Source organism: Marmota monax, unplaced genomic scaffold (assembly GCF_021218885.2).
Source record: "Marmota monax isolate L192 unplaced genomic scaffold, Marmota_monax_Labrador192_F-V1.1 WCK01_AAM20220418_F8-fsc00033, whole genome shotgun sequence".
Lineage (NCBI taxonomy): Eukaryota > Metazoa > Chordata > Mammalia > Rodentia > Sciuridae > Marmota > Marmota monax.
In genome coordinates, this window is record NW_026694282.1 from 12,699,458 (window position 1) to 12,724,463 (window position 25,006).

The 25,006-nt window shown below is 38.4% G+C and overlaps 1 non-coding gene and 1 pseudogene across 1 annotated transcript; one reads left to right on the forward strand and one right to left on the reverse strand.

The window, feature by feature from the left end:
* Window positions 1-843: 843 nt before the first annotated feature.
* On the reverse strand, window positions 844-20,069 carry LOC124108819 (equatorin-like; annotated as a pseudogene).
* On the forward strand, window positions 9,611-9,716 carry LOC124108873 (U6 spliceosomal RNA). Its single transcript, XR_006856804.1, has one exon. It is a non-coding gene; the product is annotated as a U6 spliceosomal RNA (small nuclear RNA).
* Window positions 20,070-25,006: the final 4,937 nt, after the last annotated feature.

A 25,006-nucleotide genomic window follows, 5' to 3' on the forward strand; every position in this document is an offset into this window, starting at 1 on the left:
TCCAGTAAGATATCTAGCTTACCCAAGTTTTCATTTCTTAATTTGTAAAATAAACTCACCTTTCACAGGGTAGTAGAATTCAATGTGATATAATGCACTAAATGGCCTAGTATCAAGGAGGTACTTAGTAAGTGGAAGGTATTGCTGTGGTGAGAATTGATGGCAGCAATGAACTTGCCCTATTCCTACTCTTTCTCCACATCCACACATATCCATAAGATACCTGATGCATGCCTTAATATCCTGTTTGCAACCAATTTCTACAAAAATAATAATAATAATACCAACCCTATTCCATTTTTTTTTTGTAAATTCAAATATTCTTGGCATGGATACCCTTAAAAATCATGAGTAAGCTTGAATTAATTTTTGAGATGCTTTGCTTTTCTTGAAATGGAGAACAATGATCCTGGATACTTGAGAGGGGAGAGAGAGTAGGGCACTTCAGCTCTAAAAGATTAGTCTCTGAATCTTCATCTACAGATTTCTGGAATCCATTCTTTTTTTGTCTTCTGAAACAATAATTTATCCCAAAGGATTATGGGCACTTACAAATGGAAAAAAAAAATCTTTTTCTTTTTGTCTTTGAGAGGAGCTTCTTGATTTTGAAACTTTTGAAGTATGCCAATTTTGGTTTCATGTGCTAATGGAAAAACTCTTTGGCCAATGAAAACTGAGCTAAGTGTGTTGTTTCCCTTGATGGTGACCTTAGTGTTGAGGTATAGGCAGTCATGAGTCTCCTAAAAAATCTCAAAATGCTCCCATAAGGTAAATATATCAGAATCTTTATTTAGAAATGAATGCACTCACACTGAATACATTTTGTAAATCACTGTCCAGGACTGTTTTAGTTGATGGTTTTTCCACACCTTAAATTATTTCCTTCAACGTTTCCCTTTAATTTACATAACCGGGATAATTTTTATTGCATACAGCCTTCTCTTAAGATACCAGAAAGTGGAATGTCACCAGTTCCAAATGATGACAGCAACGTGAGACCGAAAGGTCTTTTTGTGTGTGTGATAAAAGAATTAAAGTTATCTAGTCATCACTAGGTTCCTCGCTCATGGGAATATCTGACTCATTTAAGAATGTCTCATCTGAGCCTGTGGAAGTCCAATCTGTCATGTTTCTATATTTTGACATTCTTGAGCCTGATCTTCTTGCATCTGAGGATGTGGTAGGCCAATGTGTGCTGCTGCCCCCAGAATAAGATGTATCTGATATATCATCTGATGGTGGTGAGTAAGATGTGTTTGTCATCTGTTGGTTGGTGGAGTATTGATTGTACTGATTATTGTAGCTGAAAAAGAATAAAAGCATATTTTCAATAGGGTGACTTTCTACGTCAACTTTAAAAAGTATTTGGAATTGCTAAAATATAATTTTTCCAATGTACTAGTTATTTAATAACATTATATAAATGATATAGTTTTTCTTAAATGGTAATTGTGTTATAGCTAATGCTTGTGTGAATGAAAAGCATATTCAAACCTCAAGACTAGAATTTAAAAACCAATTTACTAAAACAGTAAAGATTACTATAATGAAAGTTTAACTTTCATTAAATATATAAATGAGATGGAATTAGGAAGAATAAATGACTCGGATACAAATTTTAATGAAACAGAGAAATACACCATTCATAAAAAATATCATGATCAAAATAATTATTAATAACTTTGAACATTAAGCAATTGTTAGGATTTCTACAATTAATGTGTTATATTTTGTGAAAAATTTAAATAAGCAATCCTCTTATTCAGGTTTGAGTTGAATTTAATATTTCCATAAGAACAAATGCATAAATCTGAATATAGAAATGAAACAAATTTGCAGGTTTTTTATTGTCTTGCTTGAATGAAAAATGTAAGACCCTAAGCAAATGTGGTAGTTAGAAGCACAGTATTTTTTGTTCCAAGGTTTTATCAACATATAAAGCATTGTCAACATACTCTGTTTATTTTCCAGTTTACTAAGATTATTTCTATATGTAGATTACTATTTAAAATATTGGAAAAAAAAGATCATGGAAGGATACTGCCTGAGATGGCCCCATTCTACTTGGGAATAGAAGAAATGGAGTCACACTGAAAGACTGACAGCTCCATTATTCAGGCATTACATTATGCTAACAGTTTACACAAGACAGGAGGGACTGAGCTTGACAGCATGCATCAGTTATAAACACTGCAGAGGTTGGTGGGCTTACCTTAGCTGCTTCAGTTTGTACAGTGTGGCACTACAGAATGCCAAGAGAGTGACAAAAAGGATAAGGGTCATCAACGAGATGCCCAGCATTAATTTGAGCTTGAGATCATCTAGCAGTGATTGTTTGTCTTCCTCTGTAGTGTTGACATCAACACCTGACAGGAAAGAAAGAAAATGCAATGGAGAACAGTGGATTCTTGATGTTTTTCTGGAGATTGAGGATGGTAGAAGATGCAGAGAAGCCCCATGCCACCCTCAGTGTCCACTGCTCATTCTCCTACCACAGGCAATTCAGAGAGAAGGCTACTTCCCACGCCAAGCACTCCTTCCTCTTTACCCTTCACAGCACTCTTGGAGGAGCTGTCCTTAGCTCCATTTTGCAGGATCTCAGCAGTTCATGAATTTTCCCCTTGCACACAGCTAGTAAGTGGCAGAGTCTGACTTTAAACCCAGGTTACCAGATGTCAAAATGTGTATGTAGCAGACTTTCTCCCTGACTTTCCTAGAAACCAGTTAAAGTAATTGATCATCTCTGTAGAGATGACTATTCATATGATCAATATACACACAAGGCACCAGTGTTTCAGAAGAGAAGGGTGATGTTCTGTTGTTGCAACATATACTGGTTGTTTTTTGAAATGAAAGGATGGTGTGTGTAGGCTCTCTCCATGAGGTTTAAGGGCTAAGCTTGCCTTTAATTACTGAGACGACTAAATCTAGTGTACTTGACATTGCATCGAGAAATGCAAACATTTTTTAACTTTCTAAAATAAGTTAAATCAAAAAGTGATGCCTGGATCCAGAGACATGAAGAAAGTTATTAAAACTAGTAATAAAAATGCCTCTTTACTACTAGATCTGACCTTATCCTGAATATTCATCTGACTTAATAAAGTTTATTGAACAATGACTTTAGATGACCAGGTTGTCACTTCTTCCCTTTTTCACAGTTCCTCCCACCTCCATTCCAAATGGTCCAAAGATCTTCCTTGTATGTAATAGTTATAAGAAATTCTCATGTCTAAGCTCTCTGATTTTAAAACTTAAAATGGTCAAAGTGTAATCTTCTTCGCTGTGGAAGGAGATATATAGAGCAGTCAATGGTTGTTAGCTGACTCTGAGACCAACTGTTTGAAGAATAATCCAACAAATTGTTAAAATGGACAAATCTCCTAAGTTGTTCTTCTGCCTCCTTAAAGAGTCATTCTAAAGAGGCTTGTTCATAGTGCATTTATCAAGGTCATGGTCAGAACCAGAGAAGAGTTTGGAATTCCTAATCACTGAAATAGCCAGTTATAGGTGTGGGCAGTTTTTGCTCTAAGCCTCAGTTTCTTTCTCTATAAAATGGAGATAAATCCAACTTCATGGAGTTGCTGTGAGGACTGACATAGTAATGCAGCTAAAGCACCAGAATACCCTTTGTGTGCTCAGCAAATGACAGAAAATCAATCAAGCCACATTTAATCACTTCAGTTAAAGAAACAATAAAGCATTTCTAAAATGACCCAGCATTAGTGATCCCTATGTATAACATTTCTAAACATAAAAGACTCACTCCATTTTCTTGAAGCAAGCACCACAAGGTAAACGGTGACAGTCTTCAAATAATTCAGTAGAGAATTGAGGTGACAGATCTTGGATATATCACCAGATAATTTCTTTTTCCAACATTTTTTTTGTAGGACAGGCATTTTGGGGAAAATTAACACAATGTTTTTTCATAAAAACTGTCCATCTGAACTAGCAATTGTTTTAAAAATGCAATTACTCCATTAATATAAAGTTCACTCAGCAACAGAAACTCACATTCATTACTGGTGAGAATATGCCATAGTACAGCCACTTTGGAGAACAGTTTCGTAGTTTCTTAGGAAGTTAAACATAGTATTACTACATGCTCCAGCAATTGTGCTCTTAGGTATTTACTCAAATAGTTGAAAACTTACATCTGCACCAAAACCTGCACACAAATGTTATAGTAACTTTATTCATAATTGCCTAAATTGGAATCAAAGACAATGTCTTTCAATGGGAGTATAAAGTGGATACATCTATATGATGGATATTAATGATAAAAGAAATGAGTCACAAAAATATATGGAAAATTTAAAATGCATGCTGCTGGGTGAACATGAACCCTCTGAAAAAGATTATATGCTGTATAATTTCAACTATATGACAATCTGGGAAAAAAAAATACTAAAGAAGCAGGGAAAAGATCAGTGGTTGCCAAGGTTCAGAGGATATGAATGGGGTGGATAAATTGTTGTGGAGAGCAGAGAGGACTCTGGGATAGTGAAACTTGTATAATATACTGTGATTGTAGGCACATGACATTACACATTTATTAAAACCCAAAGAACTGTACAGTACAAGTGTAAACCCTAATGTAAACTATGGACTTTATTTAATCATACTGTATTAATCATAAATTTTAACAAATGTAACACGACCATGCAGGATGTTAATAATAGGGAAAAGTAAAGGGGGGTAGGATGTGGGACCCCTATGTACTTTAAGCTAATTTTTTCCTTAAGCCTAAAATTCCTCTGCAATTAAAACTTCTTAAAAAAAAAAAAAGGACTGCCTTCTCTGTATTTCCACTCACCTACTACTCTATTTTGTTTCTCTGGGTCAGGAATAGAAGCTATGAAGCACTCATCTGCAAATTGGTAACTGAAGAAGAATATTCAGGAACTGTAACTCTCCTAAAACAGGAAATGTCCTATTTTTTTGTGATTTTGGCCACCAGGACACCCTCCTGCATTCACTACACTTTACCAGGAAAATGGTATCACCAAGGGACAATAAAACATGTGAGTATTTATGTATCTATTAACTGAAGTACTCTTCTTACCTGGAATTGGTTGAAATAATTGATCTCTATCATCCATGACCTCTGTTGTTCCATTTATAGCTGTTAAAACAATACATTGGTGGTTATGGAAAATAACAGTCTCTAGGTAAAATTAATATATATGTATGATCATGTATTTACATGGGATGTAGGGCCTGTTCTCAGTATTCATGGTAGTTATATTCTGCACAGTAAACAAACAGATATTTGAAGAAAGCTTACCTAACACATATAGTTTCTCCATGAGGCACATCACCACCTTCTTGCATTTGGGAAAATTAACCAGCTAGTTTAACACTACATGTGGGGGCCAGCTGAAGGGATGATTGAGTGTACTTGTCAGAACATTAAAAATATTTGAAGTTCTGCTGTTGTCCAAATGGCCTCTAAGATGCTGAAAGCATTGATTTTGAGTGACAAAGGTATCATGGTGAGTAGATGATACAGAGTATAAATACAGAATGTGCAAACAGTAAGGATTGACTGCATATGGTATATATTTTACATTTAGCATGCATCTATCTATGCAGTACATCACGCTCATTCACTCATTCATACGTAAGTACATCTAAATGCATATACATTTACTTATATATGCATGCATAGGCTGATTTGTACAGTGTGCCTATATATTTATGATACATATTACTTTTGTGCATGCATATATCTTGATAGATACTTTGTATGTACATATGTATCTCTGTTTAAGGGCACCCTGTTGCAAACACAGAAGGACTATATTGTGCAAGAACCTTATTTAATAACTTTAATCATGAATTAAATTGAATTATTCAATTTTAACCTCTTCAGGAGAATAAAACATTTTGCATAGTAGAATAAGAAACTGTGTGACTTTATCACCTCTCTGGGTTTGTATGGCATTTGCTATTACATATGGCAACAAAACATTGACTTATTAGTTCTTAGCACTGTAAGTATTTAGATTGATCTTGGCTTTTGAATACAAAATTTTAGAAACCCAAAACATCTCCCCAGCTACTTTACTATATGAATTTACCTTTAGCTAACATTGTCCAAAACGCAGGCACATTTGGGGTCGTTTCTGTTTTTTTTTTTAAAAAAGAATAACATAATAAGGTAATTTGGATTTAATAACATTTATTTGTTTAGTAATTTAGCATTCATATCTAATACTTCTACCATATATCACACCCTGTGGTTTCAACTAAAGGTACAGGAGTGAACATGGCCTGGGTTTTATGCTCAAGGTACCCATACCTAACTTGGAGGCAGAGAAGAATAATTTTTGGTTTGTTGCAGGATAATTATACAAATGGACATGTACTATACACAGGGCCTAATTCATCATCACCTGTGAGGTCTAGAAACACCCCAAAAGGCATGTGATGCCCCAGTTTTGATGTAAAGTTCTAGTAATCACTCCTTGAGCAAAGGAGGTGAGAGAAAGATCATTCTTGCTGTGAGCATGAGTTATGGCAGAGTGATGGGCAGGTTCAAATAAGCTCTTGGAGCTTCAGATACTCTGGAGCAAAGAATATGGTTGGGGGAATATGACCAGAGAGGAGACTAGGAAGTTTTCATAGTTGCCAGATCATTTCAGACTTGAATGCTTGATTAAGAACTTAGAAATGTCCCCTCCCCATTAGCAGAAATTATTAAGGATACTTAAGAATGGGGATACCAGGACAATCTACTTTTCATCTTTAAACACAACAAAAAAAGTAGATCAGGGTTTTTATTTTCTTTCTTTCTTTTTTTTAGCATCATTAAAATCCAAACTATTTGAGAGTGATTATATTAGAATCATACTTGAATTTCCTGATCTGGAGAATTAGGGTTTCATGTAATGACAGGTAAGAATTCATTATCTTCAACAAGACCATTCATTCAAGTCCTTAGAGAAGAGCCATGGGTTCCTATGTCTTCACAAATATTTTATGAGGAACAATATTATTGGCAGAAAATTAAAAAGTGATTTTAATTTTATAGCTTCCCACTCCCCTGAAAAACCTTAGGAAACACTCATCAGTGACTAACCAGAGATACATTCATTCCCCAAGAGGGTAGAAATTTTCATATTCCTCAAAATTTAAATTACATTTAAAATATATTAAATATTTTAAAATCTATATAAATATATTGATCCACATAAATATTATGTACTTTATATATTTATAAATATATGTTCATGTATCTATATTTTATATGTTCATTCATACATATATATTTATACATATAAAATATTGTATTAAAAATTCATAAAAATCCTCAGTTTCTATCCATTGTCAGGTAGATCTAAATTTTGACTCAAGACATTTACCACTTAAAAGATTTTATAGTGACTTTAAAATGTAGTAGTATGAATTCTTTAAGCATGCTATTCCTTTACATAATGCTCAGAGTAGTGAAACTTAATAATTTTAAATTATATGACATGATCCAGGTATGAAGACAATATAGTAGTTTTAATACTTTTCACATATTTATGAAAGGGTGTTTCTTCAGTTTGTGGTCTAGTCGTGTTGACCGTTGTATCTAGGAAAAGGGATACAAAATTATCAGTATATGAAAATATTGGATAAACATCTACGATTAAGCATATTTTGAAGCAAAAATGCAATACAGACAAGGAGAGAGAAGAGATAGAAGAGAAAAAGTTTTCTTGAAAATAACTTACAGAGGGGAAAGGACCAGGCAATAAGATTTGGGGATGATGGGCTGCCTGAGGTGAGGTTAACATGCCTATAACTTGAGAGAGAGGAAAAGCAAGGCCCAGGGGGCCAGGCTCCTCTGGAGGTCTGGGAAATCACTGGCTAAGACACTTGGTTTCAAAGGTCAAGGCACAACCTTAAAATGACAGCTGTAGTCCAGAGCAGCCTGGTTGTTGTTCAATGTGATGACATGAAGAGGAGGCACGGAGAGTGTCCTTGTCAATTGGAAACAGTTTGGAATGAAAGGATCTGGGACTGCTCATTGGATGGGCAGGCCTCATTCAGCACCCATCTCAGTCTATAATGTGTCTGTCTGGAGGTACATCACTGAGACAGGTGTGGGAACAATTGAGACTGGAGGCCCATTTCCCCCATGTAGTTGGCAATCTTTTTTTTTAGTTAACTGCTGAATGCAGGAGCCAGTGCAAGTTCCATATGGAGTTCAGACCCTCCCAGGAGTGGGGAGTTGAACAGAGAGGTAGAATGAATCCAGCCTGAGCCCACAAACCCCTTTCAGGTATCCTGCTGACAAGGAAGGATGGAAAGGGAAACCCATTACTAGAGTTGATGCTGACTCAGGGGAGACTCAAATGAATGGTAAGGAATCTTTAAACTCTGCTAGACAATCATTTTCTTCTTCTTGGGAGAGGAGCATTCCCTTTCCCTGCCAGCTTTAGGATCTCTACTTCATTCAGTGATCTTCAAAGTTATCAGGGAGATCTCCATTGCCTCCAGGGACTCTCCTCTAGGGCATCCCTCCCATGACAGAGTGTCTCCTCTATCACAATCCCCTTGAACACTGCAGGAATTCCTTATCCCTATCCAACTTTTGTGACAGTCCCTTGGGGGCCTGGATTGTGGGGATACAATTTAGTTTTGGATAGCTTTTTCTTGTGTCCTATGGCTCTCAGTAGCACACATCCTGAGGGGTTGTGAGGTACCTGCACTGCTTGAGAGATGGGTATCTGGTTCTTATCCCACATACTTCAAGATGTTTGCTATGCACAAGTCAGATTCCTATGAGGGAGTATCTAATTAATGTTTGCCTCAGAAATGTCACTGTCTCACAAAGTTTGGAATTGCTCAGAAATATTCCATGATTGCTAATGTCTAATTATAATCGGGCATTTTTCAGTCTGGGTTTTCCCAGTGTTGAAACTGCCACAGCCATAATCCTTCTTTCCTCTCTGTTGAAGGCTTTTGAAGGCCTACAAAGCAGAAAGGAGCAAAAATATGGGTTGAAGAAAGATGCATCATTTCCCAGAATCCTCAATTCAGTTGTTTGATTTTTCTTTCCATGAAGACCCAAAATTTGAGGTTTAGAATTGTAAGAGCATCTCTGCCTTTTGAAATTTTCAGGGCAATGGACCTGAGCCTCAAGGGTATAGAGTGAGAGGAAGAATGAGAAAAACCTAAAGGATAACCCAGAAGTAGCTGGATCCCTGCATCATAGCATCTACTTTAGAGGGAGAATTTTAGTCTGCTTAGGAACAAAGACTTCTTTCCTACACACCAGTGTTTTGTGGTGCTTTAAGGACTTTCACATGTTCAACAGTGCCTTTCAGGACTTACAGTGCTTTACAGCAAATCTCAGATCGGTTGTTGCTATGACAGTTATTTCAGATTCTGTATCATGTGGAACTCTTGTGGTGTACACATCTGAAAACAAAAAAAATCAAGTCTTCAGCAACCAGCTAAGTCACTTCATGTTCATTTTTCTTCATAGAATTTTTTCCTTAAAACATATGCACTAATTCTAAACAACTAAAGAGGTTATAAGAAATATGAGTATTTTTTTATTTTCAAAATAAGAAAGTGGGGCAAGAGTCAAACTGAAAATTCATGAGGATTGCTCAGTCCCGTAATATGTATATTAAAACTGGAATTTTATAGGAAAATAAACATGGCCTCTGCACAAGAATGTCAGGCAAATTGATGAAGTGGCCCTTGTTTTTCTCTTTTTTCTGAATATAAATGGTTTTTATTCTTCTATAAAAGATATAGTATGGCACATTGGTTTAAAAAACAACACCCATTGAATGCTGTCTCAAAGAAACACATCTCATATGCAAAGGCACTCAAATACTTAAAGTGAATGGGGTAATGATATTGCATGCAAATGGAATCAGAGCAAGCAGAAGTAATCACTTTAATATCAGACAAAGCAGACTTCAAGCTAAAACTAGAAGTGACAAAGGAAATCATTGTATATCAGTAAACAGAATAGTCCACCAAGAAGATATAATATTGGTACACCCAATTTTATAAAACAAACATTTGATATAATGGTATTGGCAGACTTCAACATAATAGTGGGGGTTTTTCAATCTACCACTCTGAGACAGATCATTCCAGATAGAAAATCATAGACTTACCAAATTTAAAGTTTTTTTTTTTTTTAATCTTTTTTAAAATTGATTTTATTCTTTTTAAATACATGACAGCAGAATGCATTACAATTCTTATTATACTATAAAGCACAATTTTTCATATCTCTGTATATAAAGTATGTTCACACCAATTCATGTCTTCATACATGTACTTTTTCTTATTTTATCTTTTTACTATTAGTTTATGTTTATTTTTCTTTTTTTTTTTTTTATTGTTGGTTGTTCAAAACATTACATAGTTCTTGATATATCATCTTTCACACTTTGCTTCAAGTGAGTTATGAACTCCCATTTTTAGCCCATATACAGATTGCAGAATCACATCAATTACACATCCATTGATTTACATATTGCCATACTAGTGTCTGTTGTGTTCTGCTGCCTTTCCTATCCTCTACTATCCCCCCTCCTCCCTCCCCTCCCCTCCCCACCCTTCTTCTCTCTCTACCCCCCCTATTGACCTTCATTTCTCCCCCTTGTATTATTTTTCCCTTTCCCCTCATTCCCTCTTGTATGTTCTTTTGTATAACCCTGAGGGTCTCCTTCCATTTCCATGCAATTTCCCTTTTCTCTCCCTTTCCCTCCCACCTCTCATCTCTGTTTAATGTTAATCTTCTTCTCATGCTCTTCGTCCCTACTCTGTTCTTAGTTACTCTCCTTATATCAAAGGAGACATTTGGCATTTGCTTTTTAGGGATTGGCTAGCTTCACTTAGCATAATCTGCTCTAGTGCCATCCATTTCCCTGCAAATTCTATGATTTTGTCATTTTTTAATGCAGAGTAATACTCCATTGTGTATAAATGCCACATTTTTTTAATCCATTCGTCTATTGAAGGGCATCTGGGTTGGTTCCAAAGTCTTGCTATTGTGAATTGAGCTGCTATGAACATCGATGTAGCAGTGTCCCTGTAGCATGCTCTTTTTAGGTCTTTAGGGAATAGACCAAGAAGGGGAATAGCTGGGTCAAATGGTGGCTCCATTCCCAGCTTTCCAAGAAATCTCCATACTGCTTTCCAAATTGGCTGCACCAATTTGCAGTCCCACCAGCAATGTACAAGTGTACCCTTTTCCCCACATCCTCGCCAGCACTTGTTGTTGTTTGACTTCATGATGGCTGCGGGTGGACCAATGGTACAGAATAGAGGACACAGAAACCAATCCACAAAACTACAACTATCTTATATTTGATAAAGGGGCTAAAAGCATGCAATGGAGGAAGGATAGCATCTTCAACAAATGGTGCTGGGAAAACTGGAAATCCATATGCAACAAAATGAAACTGAATCCCTTTCTCTCGCCATGCACAAAAGTGAATTCAAAATGGATCAAGGAGCTTGATATCAAATCAGAGACACGCCGTCTGATAGAAGAAAAAGTTGGCTACGATCTACATACTGTGGGGTCTGGCTCCAAATTCCTCAATAGGACACCCATAGCACAAAAGTTAATAACTAGAATCAACAAATGGGACTTACTCAAACTAAAAAGTTTTTTCTCAGCTAAAGAAACAATAAGAGAGGTAAATAGAGAGCCTACATCCTGGGAACAAATCTTTACTCCTCACACTTCAGACAGAGCCCTAATATCCAGAGTATACAAAGAACTCCAAAAATTAGACAATAAGAGAACAAACAACCCAATCAACAAATGGGCCAAGGACCTGAACAGACACTTCTCAGAGGAGGACATACAATCAATCAACAAGTACATGAAAAAATGCTCACCATCTCTAGCAGTCAGAGAAATGCAAATCAAAACCACCCTAAGATACCATCTCACTCCAAATTTAAAGTTTATGATAGATCTGTTGGACTTAACAGAAATACACAGAATCCTTTACCCAACTACTTTATACAATAGCAGCTGCATATATTTTCATTTCAGCCAGTCATGGTACATTCTCCAAAATTGACAACACACTATTATATAAAGCAAGTCTTATCAAATACAAACTTTGAAATAATCTCTTGACTCTTCTCGGAATACAATGGAATAAGAAATCAATAGGAAAAAACTAGAAGCTATACAAATACATGGATATTCAACAATACACTTTTGATTGATAAGTAGCTCACTATATAAATTAAGGGGGAAATTTCAAAATTCTTAGAATCATACAAAAATGGAGACACAACATACCAGTGTCTCTGGGATGCAGTGAAGGCAGTTCTAAGAGGAAAGCTTACATCTTTGAGTGCTTCTATTTCAAAAAGAGAGATTTCAAATAAATAACCTAGTGGCACATCTTAAAGTCTTAGAAAAACAAGAGGAAATCAATCTTAAAATCAATAGGAGAGGCACTCAGGGCTGAATTCTGGGTTCGAGACGGGGAAGGAAGCGGTCCATCTCGGTTCTCCACACCGGTCAGACCACAGAGGAGGCCAGCAGCCACCATGTTGGTAAACTGACGTCACCACACCTGTTTTTGACTGACCGCAGCTCATTCAGCCATAGAACAGGTAATTTCAGGCTGCAATTCGCCTGCGGCTTGCAGACAGATTGCTAGGGTTCAGCGCCTGGGGGCTTCTTAAAATCTGATCTTATCGGAGTGAACACGGAGCGCGGGGCGGCCGAGTTCCGGCTCCCGGAACCGCCCCGGAACCGTCCCGGAACCGCCCTGGCTCCGGGCTGCGGAGCCTGCGGAGGCTGCTTCTTGGACCCTGCTAATATCAGAGCAAACACGAAGCACCAAGAGGCCGAATTCCAGCTCCCGGAACTGAGCCCGCGGGGACTGCTTCTTGGAGCTTACACTTATAGGAGCTTACACCGAGCACAGAGCGGCCGAGTTCCGGCTCCCGGAACCGTCCCGGAACCGCCCTGGCTCAGGGCTGCGGAGCCCGCGGAGGCTGCTTCTTGGACCCTGCTACTATCAGAGCATACACCAAGCACTAAGCGGCCGAATTCCGGCTCCCGGAACTGAGCCCGCGGGGGCTGCTTCTTGGAGCTTACACTTATAGGAGCTTACACCGAGCACGGAGCGGCCGAGTTCCGGCTCCCGGAACTTCCCTGGACCGGGGCTAGGAGCCCGCGGAAACTGTGTCTCGGTCCGGGTCCTGCTGAGGGCAGGTCAGGACTCACCCATTGCTTGGGTTGCCTGGCAAGGGGAACGAAATGCTGCCATTCGCATAGGATACCAACATGGCAGAGATCTGATGTCAGCAGAAAGCGGTGGAGGAGAGATCTTCATCAATACCAGCGGTGACATAAGCAGTTGGTCTCCTGGTAAGGGGGGTGAGGCTCAGTCACCCGAGTCTCCTCAATTTGTCCTCGAGCCAGAGGGAAGGAGCCGGGCCGCCGCCAGCCCCCGGAGCAGGCCCAGCGGCTCGCCAGCGTGGTGACCGCGTGACCCCAATTGGAGAGGGGGCGGAGCGGAGCCGCCACCCACACCCGCCAGGTGGGCAGACCCACGACCCAGTAGTACATGGGCGTGGTAGGAGGGGCAGGGCAGAGCCTCCCTTCGCGCTTGCAAGGTAAACAGACCTGTGACAGCCTGGCGGGTCAGGCCCAGTGGCCTGCCAGTGTGGTACACACGTCACCCCAACTCGAGTAGGGGCAGAGCAGATCCTTATCCCACGCCCGGATCAGGCCCTGCCGGTGTGGTGGTCACGTGACCCCAATTGGAGTGGGGGTGGAGCGGAACCGCCACCCGTGCCCGCAGGGTGAGCAGACCAGTGATCAACCTGCAGATCAGGCCCAGGGGTCCGCAGGCGTGGTAGGAGGGGCAGGGCAGATCCGCCGCCCGCGCCTTCAAGGTAGGCAGACCTACAATAGACCGGCGGATCAGGCCCAGGAGCCTGCCGGCGGGGTACAAACACCACCCTAATTGGAGTAGTGACAGAGCAGAGTCGCCTCCCTTGCCAGGAACAGACCCAGCATCCTGCAGGCGGGGTAGTCACGACACCCCAATTGGAGTAGGGGCAAAGCAGAGCCTCCACCCGTGCCCGAAAGGTGGGCAGATCTGCGACCGACCAGCGGGACAGGCCCAGTGGCCTGCTGGTACGACAGACACGTCACCCCAATTGGAGTAGGGGCAGAACAGAGCCACCACCAGCTCCCAGAACAGGCCCAGTGACCTGCCGGCGTGGTAGCCACGACACCCCAATTGGAATAAGGAGAGAGCAGAGCCGCCGCCCGCACCTGCAGGAAAGATACGCAAGCAGTATGAAAAGACAAGGAAAGAAAGGACCACAAGCAATGCAGGTCAACGCAACTTTAGAAGAGGTAACAGCTGCAGCAGATGGAATGTCAGATAAAGAATTCAGGATATACATGCTTCAGATGATCTGGAGTATCAAGGAAGACATTAAACAGCAAAATCAGACAATGAAAGATCACTTCGACAAGGAATTACACAAACAAATCCAGGAAGCAAAGGATCAACTATACAGGGAGATAGAGGTTATAAAAAACAAGCAATCAGAAATCCTAGAAATGCAGGAAGCAATAAACCAACTTAAAAACTCAATGGAGAATACTACCAACAGAGTAGAACACTTAGAAGATAGAACATCAGACAATGAAGACAAAGTATTTCAACTGGAAAAGAACATAGACAGCTCAGCAAGACTGTTAAGAAACCATGAGCAGAACATCCAAGAAATATGGGATAACATTAAGAGACCAAACTTAAGAGTCATTGGGATACAGGAAGGTACAGAGCTCCAAACCAAAGGAATGAGCAGTCTATTCCATGAAATAATACAAGAAAACTTCCCAGACTTGAAGAATGAGACAGAATCCCAAATCCTAGAAGCCTACAGGACGCCGAATGTGCAAAATCATAAGAGATCCACACCTAGACACATTATAATGAAGATGCCCAACATACAGAATAAGGAGAGAATTTTAAAAGCTACAAGAGAAAGGAAGCAGATTACATTTAGGGGCAAGCCAATCAGGATAACAGCTGATCTTTCAACACAGACTCTGAAAGCTAGAAGATCCTGGAATAACATATTTCAAACACTGAAAGATAATGGGTTCCAACCAAGAATTGTGTATCCAGCGAAATTAAGCTTCAGGATGGAGGATGAAATTAAAACCTTCCACGATAAACAAAAGTTTAAAGAATTCGCAGCTAGAAAACCATCTCTTCAAAACATCCTAGCCAAAGTATTACAGGAAGAGGAAATGGAAAATAACAATGAAAACCAACAGTGGGAGGTAGGACAGTAAAGGGGGGGGGGAAACAATCAAAGAGGAAAACAAACCATGTTTAGTAACAGAAATAAACAAATATGGCTGGAAGAACAACCCATATCTCAATAATAACCCTAAATGTTAATGGCTTAAACTCACCAATTAAGAGACACAGGCTAGTAGAATGGATCACAAAACAAGACCCAACAATATGCTGCCTACAGGAGACGCATTTGATAGGAAAAGACATACATAGGCTGAAGGTGAAAGGTTGGGAAAAATCATATCACTCATATGGACTTCGGAAACAAGCAGGCGTGTCCATACTCATATCAAATAAAATAGATTTCAAGCCAAAGTTAATCAAAAGAGATAAAGAGGGACACTACATACTGCTTAAGGGAACCATACACCAACAAGACATAACAATCATAAATATTTATGCCCCAAACAATGGTGCAGCTATGTTCGTCAAACAAACTCTTCTCAAGTTCAAGAGTCTAATAGACCACCACACCATAATCATGGGAGACTTCAACACACCTCTCTCACCACTGGACAGATCTTCCAAACAAAAGTTGAATAAGGAAACTATAGAACTCAATAACAGTATTAATAACCTAGACCTAATTGACATATATAGAGTATACCACCCAACATCAAGCAGTTACACTTTTTTCTCAGCAGCACATGGATCCTTCTCAAAAATAGATCATATATTATGTCACAGGGCAACTCTTAGACAATATAAAGGAGTAGAGATAATACCATGCATCTTATCTGATCATAATGGAATGAAACTGAAAATCAACGATAAAAGAAGGAAGGAAAAAGCATACATCAATTGGAGAATGAACAATAGGTTACTGAATGATCAATGGGTTATAGAAGACATCAAGGAGGAAATTAAAAAATTCTTAGAGATAAATGAAAACACAGACACAACATATCGGAATCTATGGGACACATTGAAAGCAGTTCTAAGAGGAAAATTCATTGCTTGGAGTTCATTCCTTAAAAAAAGAAAAAACCAACAAATAAATGATCTCATACTTCATCTCAAAATCCTTGAAAAAGAAGAGCAAAACAACAGCAAAAGAAGTAGAAGGCAAGAAATAATTAAAATCAGAGCTGAAATTAATGAAATCAAAACAAAAGAAACAATTGAAAAAATGGACAAAACTAAAAGTTGGTTCTTTGAAAAAATAAACAAAATCGACAGACCCTTAGCGATGCTAGTGAAGAGAAGAAGAGAGAGAACTCAAATTACTAGCATACGGGATGAAAAAGGCAATATCACAACAGACACTTCAGAAATACAGAAGATAATCAAAAACTATTTTGAATCCTTATACTCCAATAAATTAGAAGATAGTGAAGGCATAGATAAATTTCTTAAGTCATATGATCTGCCCAGATTGAGTCAGGAGGATATAGAAAACCTAAACAGACCAATATCAATTGAGGAGATAGAAGAAACCATAAAAAGACTACCAACTAAGAAAAGCCCAGGTCCCGATGGGTATACAGCAGAATTTTACAAAACCTTTAAAGAAGAACTAATACCAATACTTTTCAAGCTACTTCAGGAAATAGAAAAGGAGGGAGAACTTCCAAATTCATTCTATGAGGCCAACATCACCCTGATACCTAAACCAGACAAAGACACTTCAAAGAAAGAAAACTACAGACCAATATCTCTAATGAACCTAGATGCAAAAATCCTCAATAAAATTCTGGCGAATCGGATACAAAAACATATAAAAAAAATTGTACACCATGATCAAGTAGGATTCATCCCTGGGATGCAAGGCTGGTTCAATATACGGAAATCAATAAATGTTATTCACCACATCAATAGACTTAAAAATAAGAACCATATGATCATCTCGATAGATGCGGAAAAAGCATTTGACAAAGTACAGCATCCTTTATGTTCAAAACTCTAGAAAAACTAGGGATAACAGGAACATACCTCAATATTGTAAAAGCAATCTATGCTAAGCCTCAGGCTAGCATTATTCTGAATGGAGAAAAACTGAAGGCATTCCCTCTAAAATCTGGAACAAGACAGGGATGCCCTCTCTCTCCACTTCTCTTCAACATAGTTCTCGAAACACTGGCCAGAGCAATTAGACAGACGAAAGAAATTAAAGGCATAAAAATAGGAAAAGAAGAAATTAAATTATCACTATTTGCAGATGATATGATTCTATATCTAGCAGACCCAAAAGGCTCTACAAAGAAACTATTAGAGCTAATAAATGAATTCAGCAAAGTGGCAGGATTTAAAATCAACACGCATAAATCAAAGGCATTCCTGTATATCAGCGACAAATCCTCTGAAATGGAAATGAGGACAACCACTCCATTCAAAATATCTTCAAAAAAAATAAAATACTTGGGAATCAACCTAACAAAAGAGGTGAAAGACTTATACAATGAAAACTACAGAACCCTAAAGAGAGAAATAGAAGAAGATCTTAGAAGATGGAAAAATATACCCTGTTCATGGATAGGCAGAACTAACATCATCAAAATGGCGATATTACCAAAAGTTCTCTATAGGTTTAATGCAATGCCAATCAAAATCCCAATGGCATTTCTTGTAGAAATAGAGAAAGCAATCATGAAATTCATATGGAAAAATAAAAGACCCAGAATAGCAAAAACAATGCTAAGCAAGAAGTGTGAATCAGGCGGTATAGCGATACCAGACTTCAAACTATACTACAGAGCAATAGTAACAAAAACAGCATGGTACTGGTACCAAAACAGGCGTGTGGACCAATGGTACAGAATAGAGGACACAGAAACCAATCCACAAAACTACAACTATCTTATATTTGATAAAGGGGCTAAAAGCATGCAATGGAGGAAGGATAGCATCTTCAACAAATGGTGCTGGGAAAACTGGAAATCCATATGCAACAAAATGAAACTGAATCCCTTTCTCTCGCCATGCACAAAAGTGAATTCAAAATGGGTCAAGGAACTTGATATCAAATCAGAGACACGCCGTCTGATAGAAGAAAAAGTTGGCTACGATCTACAGTCGGTGGGGTCGGGCTCCAAATTCCTCAATAGGACACCCATAGCACAAAAGTTAATAACTAGAATCAACAAATGGGACTTACTCAAACTAAGAAGTTTTTTCTCAGCAAAAGAAACAATAAGAGAGGTAAATAGGGAGCCTACATCCTGGGAACAAATCTTTACTCCTCACACTTCAGATAGAGCCCTAATATCCAGAGTATACAAAGAACTCAAAAAATTAGACAATAAGAGAACAAACAACCCAATCAACAAATGGGCCAAGGACCTGAACAGACACTTCACAGAGGAGGACATACAGTCAATCAACAAGTACATGAAAAAATGCTCAACATCTCTAGCTGTCAGAGAAATGCAAATCAAAACCACCCTAAGATACCATCTCACTCCAGTAAGATTGGCAGCCATTAGGAAGTCAAACAACAACAAGTGCTGGCGAGGATGTGGGGAAAAGGGTACACTTGTACATTGCTGGTGGGACTGCAGATTGGTGCAGCCAATTTGGAAAGCAGTATGGAGATTTCTTGGAAAGCTGGGAATGGAGCCACCATTTGACCCAGCTATTCCCCTTCTTGGTCTATTCCCTAAAGACCTAAAAAGAGCATGCTACAGGGACACTGCTACATCGATGTTCATAGCAGCACAGTTCACAATAGCAAGACTGTGGAACCAACCCAGATGCCCTTCAATAGACGAATGGATAAAAAAAATGTGGCATTTATACACAATGGAGTATTACTCTGCATTAAAAAATGACAAAATCATAGAATTTACAGGGAAATGGATGGCATTAGAGCAGATTATGCTAAGTGAAGCTAGCCAATCCCTAAAAAACAAATGCCAAATGTCTTCTTTGATATAAGGAAAGTAACTAAGAACAGAGTAGGGACGAAGAACAGGAGAAGAAGATTAACATTTAACAGGGATGAGAGGTGGGAGGGAAAGGGAGAGAGAAGGGAAATTGCACGGTAATGGAAGGAGACCCTCAGGGTTATACAGTGGAGGGGGTAGAGAGAGAGGAGGGGAGGGGAGGGGAGAGGTGGGGAGGGGGGAGGGTGGATGATGGGAAAGGCAGCGGAGCACAACAGACACTAGTATGGCAATTTGTAAATCAATGGATGTGTAACTGATGTGAATCTGCAATCTGTGTATGGGGTGAAGGTGGGAGTTCATAACCCACTAGAATCAAAGTGTGGAATATGATATGTCAAGAAATTTGTAATGTTTTGAACAACCCACAATAAAAAAAATTAAAAAAAAAATCAATAGGAGAAATAAAAAAGATTATGGCTGAAATTAATGAAATAGAAACTATAAGAACAATATAAAAGATCAATGGAACAAAGAGTTGGTCCTTCAAAAAAATAAACAAGTTTTATAAATCCCTAGCCAAGCTAACCAAAAGAGAGAGAAAGAGAAAAATCAAATTAATAAAATTATATGCCTTTTGAGTGCAGATTGCTTGCTGACCACTTATGACCACCTGCCAATTGCCTGTTTTCCCACCTTTAGCCTGCACATTGCATGCAACCCACCCAACAAGTGCTCGCCATTTACCCACAGACCACCCAAGGAACACCTGCTGCCCATTGTGGCCTGGAAGTCCATTGTCAGGGTACCCACAGGTTTGGTCACATGCAGCTGCTGCCATCTTGGGACACAAGCCAGGGGCTGGGGTCAAGGGCCAAGGGGCCTGCAGGTTTGCTACTGCCACTGGCACCATCTCAGCGTGCAGCTGCCTAAGTCTGGAGATCTATTGTTGGAGGACCTGCAGGTCTGATTACACCTGAGGTCTTTCTGCCAGGTGTGCTAGTGGCCACCATCTGGCTGCCTCTTTGCAGATTTGCTCTTTGTGTGAGTGCATCTCTGTGGTTTCTCTGCAAGTTGGAATGGTGTTGAGATGTTGGGACTGCAGCAAGGCAGAGCCTGGGGAAGCCCTGGTCCGTCAAATTGCATGTGGGTCTGCGTGGGCTAGTCTGGGCTTGGCAATCCTGTGGAAAGCTAGAGAATGGGGGCAGTTCCTTGGGAGGAGCACAGGTTGTCAAAACTAGAGAGAATAGGCTCTCTCCCACCCAGTGAGTCCGGAAGTGCTTGGGGATGGAAGGGGCTGGCAACAATGGGTGGGAAGACTTGAAGAGGATGTGAGGGCATCTTGCCATCAGCTCTCCCAGCTAACCAGTTTGGCACTCACCAGACTGGAGCTACCATCAAACTTCCACCTATTGGCAGAGAAAGGAAGCTGAGAAAATTTTTGAAAACCAATGGAAGCAATCATTCAAATTTCCATAGAGACTTTTCATTTTTTACCCCTCTCTCACACCTCTACCATCTTTGAATCCCAATATTTTTCATGCATCAATTTATTGAAGAATTGGATGTCTGAATAGTATACTACAGGGGTTTTTGTGTGTATTCTTATATTTTATATTTTTACTGTTTTTTAATATATATGTATTTTTTTCTCTCACTTATCTGTCTCCCTAGATTCTCTTTCTCACTTCTCTCATGCTAACAGCCAGCCTCTATTAATTCCTCCTTTGCTCTTACTATAAATGTTCACTTCTATCTTCTCTCCTTCTCCTTCATAAACTTCACATCCTATGCTATTTCTATTCCCTCTTTGTCCATCATTTGAAATGGCAAACCCTTTTAGCAAACTTACTATTTATATCATAGATAATAATTGAACCCATCATTTCTGTTTATTGTGACAAAACTGTAGCTGCCTTAATAGGAGTTGTTTGGTTTAAGGTTGTATATTGTTTGCATTGGGTTGCTGTTAATATTGATCTCCCCCTTAAAGGTGAGGTACTAGAAGACTTCAGGGACATTATAAGACTACAATGTAGAAACTATACTGCCTCAAACCCACACCTAGATGGGAAGACACACAAACAACATGAAAACCAAAGGAACAAAGCACCTCAAATAAACCAAGATATTCCTACAATATCATCCATAGATGAAACAATAGAAGAAATGTCAGAGAAGGATTTTAGAAGGTATATAGTTAGACTGATCTTCAAAATAAAGGGTGGTATCCTAGTGAAAACATAGGAAGTGAAAATATCAGTTCAATAAAGAGGCAGAGACTATAATAAGGAATCAAGCAGAAATCCTTGAAATGAAGGAAACAATAAACCAAATTAAAAATTCAATGGAAAGTATCACCAACTGACTAGACCACTTGGAAGATAGAACCTCAGGCAATGAAGACAAAATATACATTCTTGAAAATAAAGTCGACTGTATAGAGAAGATGGTAAGAATCCACAAAAAGAACTTCCAAGAAATATGAGATAACATAAAAAAAAAATTAAGACTTATCAGGCCCTTCCAACCAGCAAACTACCGTGGGAGGTCAAGCCCTGTGGTCCAGATCCACCCACACCAGCCTCTGTGGGTCCCAGGCACACAGTAGGCTTGATCCACCCCTCCCCTGGCAGGGCAGACACTCACCAGAGCCTAGCCTCTGATAAAGGACCACCCTTTCCAACCAGCAGACCACTGAGGGAGGTCAAGCCCAGTGGCCCAGATCCACCCACACCAACTTGTGCAGAACCCAGATCCAGGATGCAGTAGCATTCATTGAGGGACAACAACAGTGTCTGGAAGCCCAACATCAAGGTGAGGTACAGACAATACCTCAATATTCTTATAGTGGTACTATAAGAATATAGGGAATAAACTGTAATATCTCAGATCCACACTACAAGAAAGGAAGACACATAGAAAATATAAAAAAACAAGGGAGGAAAGTTCCCCCACACAACCAGGACACTAAAATAACAGAAGCCATGGACAGTGAAGTTGATGAAATGTCAGAATAGGAGTTCAGAAGGTTCATAATTAAAATGATCTCTGAATTAAAGAATGGCTTAAAAGAGCAAATACAGGCAAAAATTGATCACTCCAACGTGAGATAAGAGAGCAAATACGGGTAGCAAAAGATTACTTCAAGAGAGAGAGAGAGACTCTGAAAAAAAAAGTCAGAAATCCTTGAAATAAATCAAATGAAAAATAAAAAACTCAATAGAAAGTATAGCCAACCGATTAGATCACTTGGAATAAAGAACATCAGATAATGAGATAAAGTATACAACCTGGAAAATAAATTTGATCACACAGTGAAGATAGTTAGAAAACATGAACAGAAAATCCAAGAATTATGGGACAGCATCAAAAGACCAAATCTAAGAGTTATTGGGATAGAGGAAGGCACAGAGGTGCAAACCAAAGGAATGAATAATCTCTTCAATGAGATAATATCAGAAAATTTCCCAAGCATGAAGAACAAATTGGAAAACCAAATACAAGAGGCTTACAGGACATCAAATGTACAAAATTACAACAGATCTACACCAAGGCACATTATAATGAAAATGCCTAGCATTCAGAATAAGGATAGAATCTTAAAAGTTGCAAGAGAGAGGAATCAGATCACATATCGGGGGAGATCAATTTGTATCTCAGCAGATTTTTCAACCCAGACCCTCAAAGCCAGGAGATTGTGGAACAACATATACCAAGCTCTGAAAGAAAATGGATGCCACTCAATAACCTTATATCCAGCAAAACTAAATTTTATATTTGGTGATGAAATAAAAACCTTCCATGATAAACAAAAGTTAAAAGAATTTACAACTAGAAAGCCTGCACTACAGAACATCCTCAGCAAAATATTCCAAGAAGAGGAAATGAAAAACAATGAGGAAAATCAGCAGAGGGAGGGATTACATTAAAGGAAAATCAAATCTAATCAGAGGAGAAACCAAGTCATGTTAAATACCAAAAATAAACAAAAATGGCTTGTAATACAAATCATATCTCAATAATAACCCTGAATGTTAATGGCCTAAACTCACCAATCAAAAGACATAGACTAGCAGATTGGATTAAAAAAATAGGACTCAATATGCTGCCTCTAAGAGACTCATCTCATAGAAAAAGACATCCACAAACTGAAGGTGAAGGATTAGGAAAAATCATTCCATTCACATGGACTGTGGAAGCAAGCAGGGGTTTCCATCATCATATCAAATAAAGTAGACTTCAAACTAAAGTCAATCAAAAAAGATAAAGAAGGACACTACACACTGCTCAAGGGAAACATACATCAATAAGACTTAACAATTATAAATATATGTGCCCCAAACAATGGAGCATCTACATTCATCAAACAAACTCTGCTCAAGTTCAAGAATCAAATAGACCACAACACAATAATTTTGGGTGACTTTAACACACCTTTTTCATCACTAGATAGATCTTCCAAACAAAGGCTGAACAAAAAAACTATAGAACTCAATAATAAAATCAATAACTTAGACTTTACTGACATATATAGAATATTTCATCCTGCAATGAGAGAATACACTTTCTTCTCAGCAGTACATGGATCCCTCTCTAAAATAGACCATATTCTATGCCACAAAGCAACTCTTAGCAAATATAAAAAAGTAGAGATACTACCCTGCATTCTATCAGATCATAATGGAATGAACTTAAAAATCAATGATAAAGTAAGAAATAAAATCCACTTCAACAAAAATAGAGACTAAATAATATGCTACTTAATGAATAATAAGTCACAGAAGACATCAAGGAGGAGATTTAAAAAAATTTAGAGGTAAATGAGAACACTTGCAACATATCAAAATCTCTGGGACACTATGGAAGCAGTTCTAAGAGGAAAGTTCATTGTATAAAGTTCATTCTTTAAAAGAAGAAAAAGTCAACAAATAAATGACTTAACATATTTAAAGCCCTAAAAAAGAAGAACAAATCAACACCCAAAGCAGCAGAAAACAGGAAATAATTAAAATCAGAGCTGAAATAAATGAAATTGAAACAATTGAAAAAATTAACAGAAAAATAAGTTGGTTCTTTGAAAAAATAAATAAAATTGACAGACCTTTAGCCATGCTAACGAAAAGGAGAGAGAAAACTCAAACACAAACATACATTATGAAAAAGGAAATATCACAACAGACACTACAGAAATACAGAAGATAATTAGAAATTATTTTGAAAATTTATACTCCAATAAAATAGGAAATATTGAAGGCATCAACAAATTTCTAGAGTCATATAAATTGCCCAAATTGAATCAGAATGATATACACAATTTAAACAGATCAATTTCAAGTGACAAAATAGAAGACACCATCAAAAGTCTACCAACCAAGAAAAGCCCAGGACTGGATGGATACACTGCCAAGTTCTACAAGACCTTTAAAGAAGAACTAATACCAATACCCTTCAATTTATTTCAGGAAATAGAAAAAGAGGCAGCACTTCCAAACTCATTTTATGAGGCCAATATCACTCTGATTCCAAAACCAGGCAAAGACACATCAAAAAAAGAAAACTTTGGACCGATATCTCTAATGAACACAGATGCAAAAATTCTCAATAAAATTCTGGCAAATCAAATACAAAAACATACCAAAAATATTGTGCACCATGATCAAGTGGGATTCATCCCAAGGATGTAAAGTTGGTTCAACATATGGAAATCAATAAATGTAATTCATCACATCAATAGACTTAAAGATATGAATCATATGATCATCTCAATAGATGTAGAGAAAGCATTTGACAAAATACAGCACACCTTTATGTTCAAAACACTAGAAAAACTAGAAACATATCTCAACA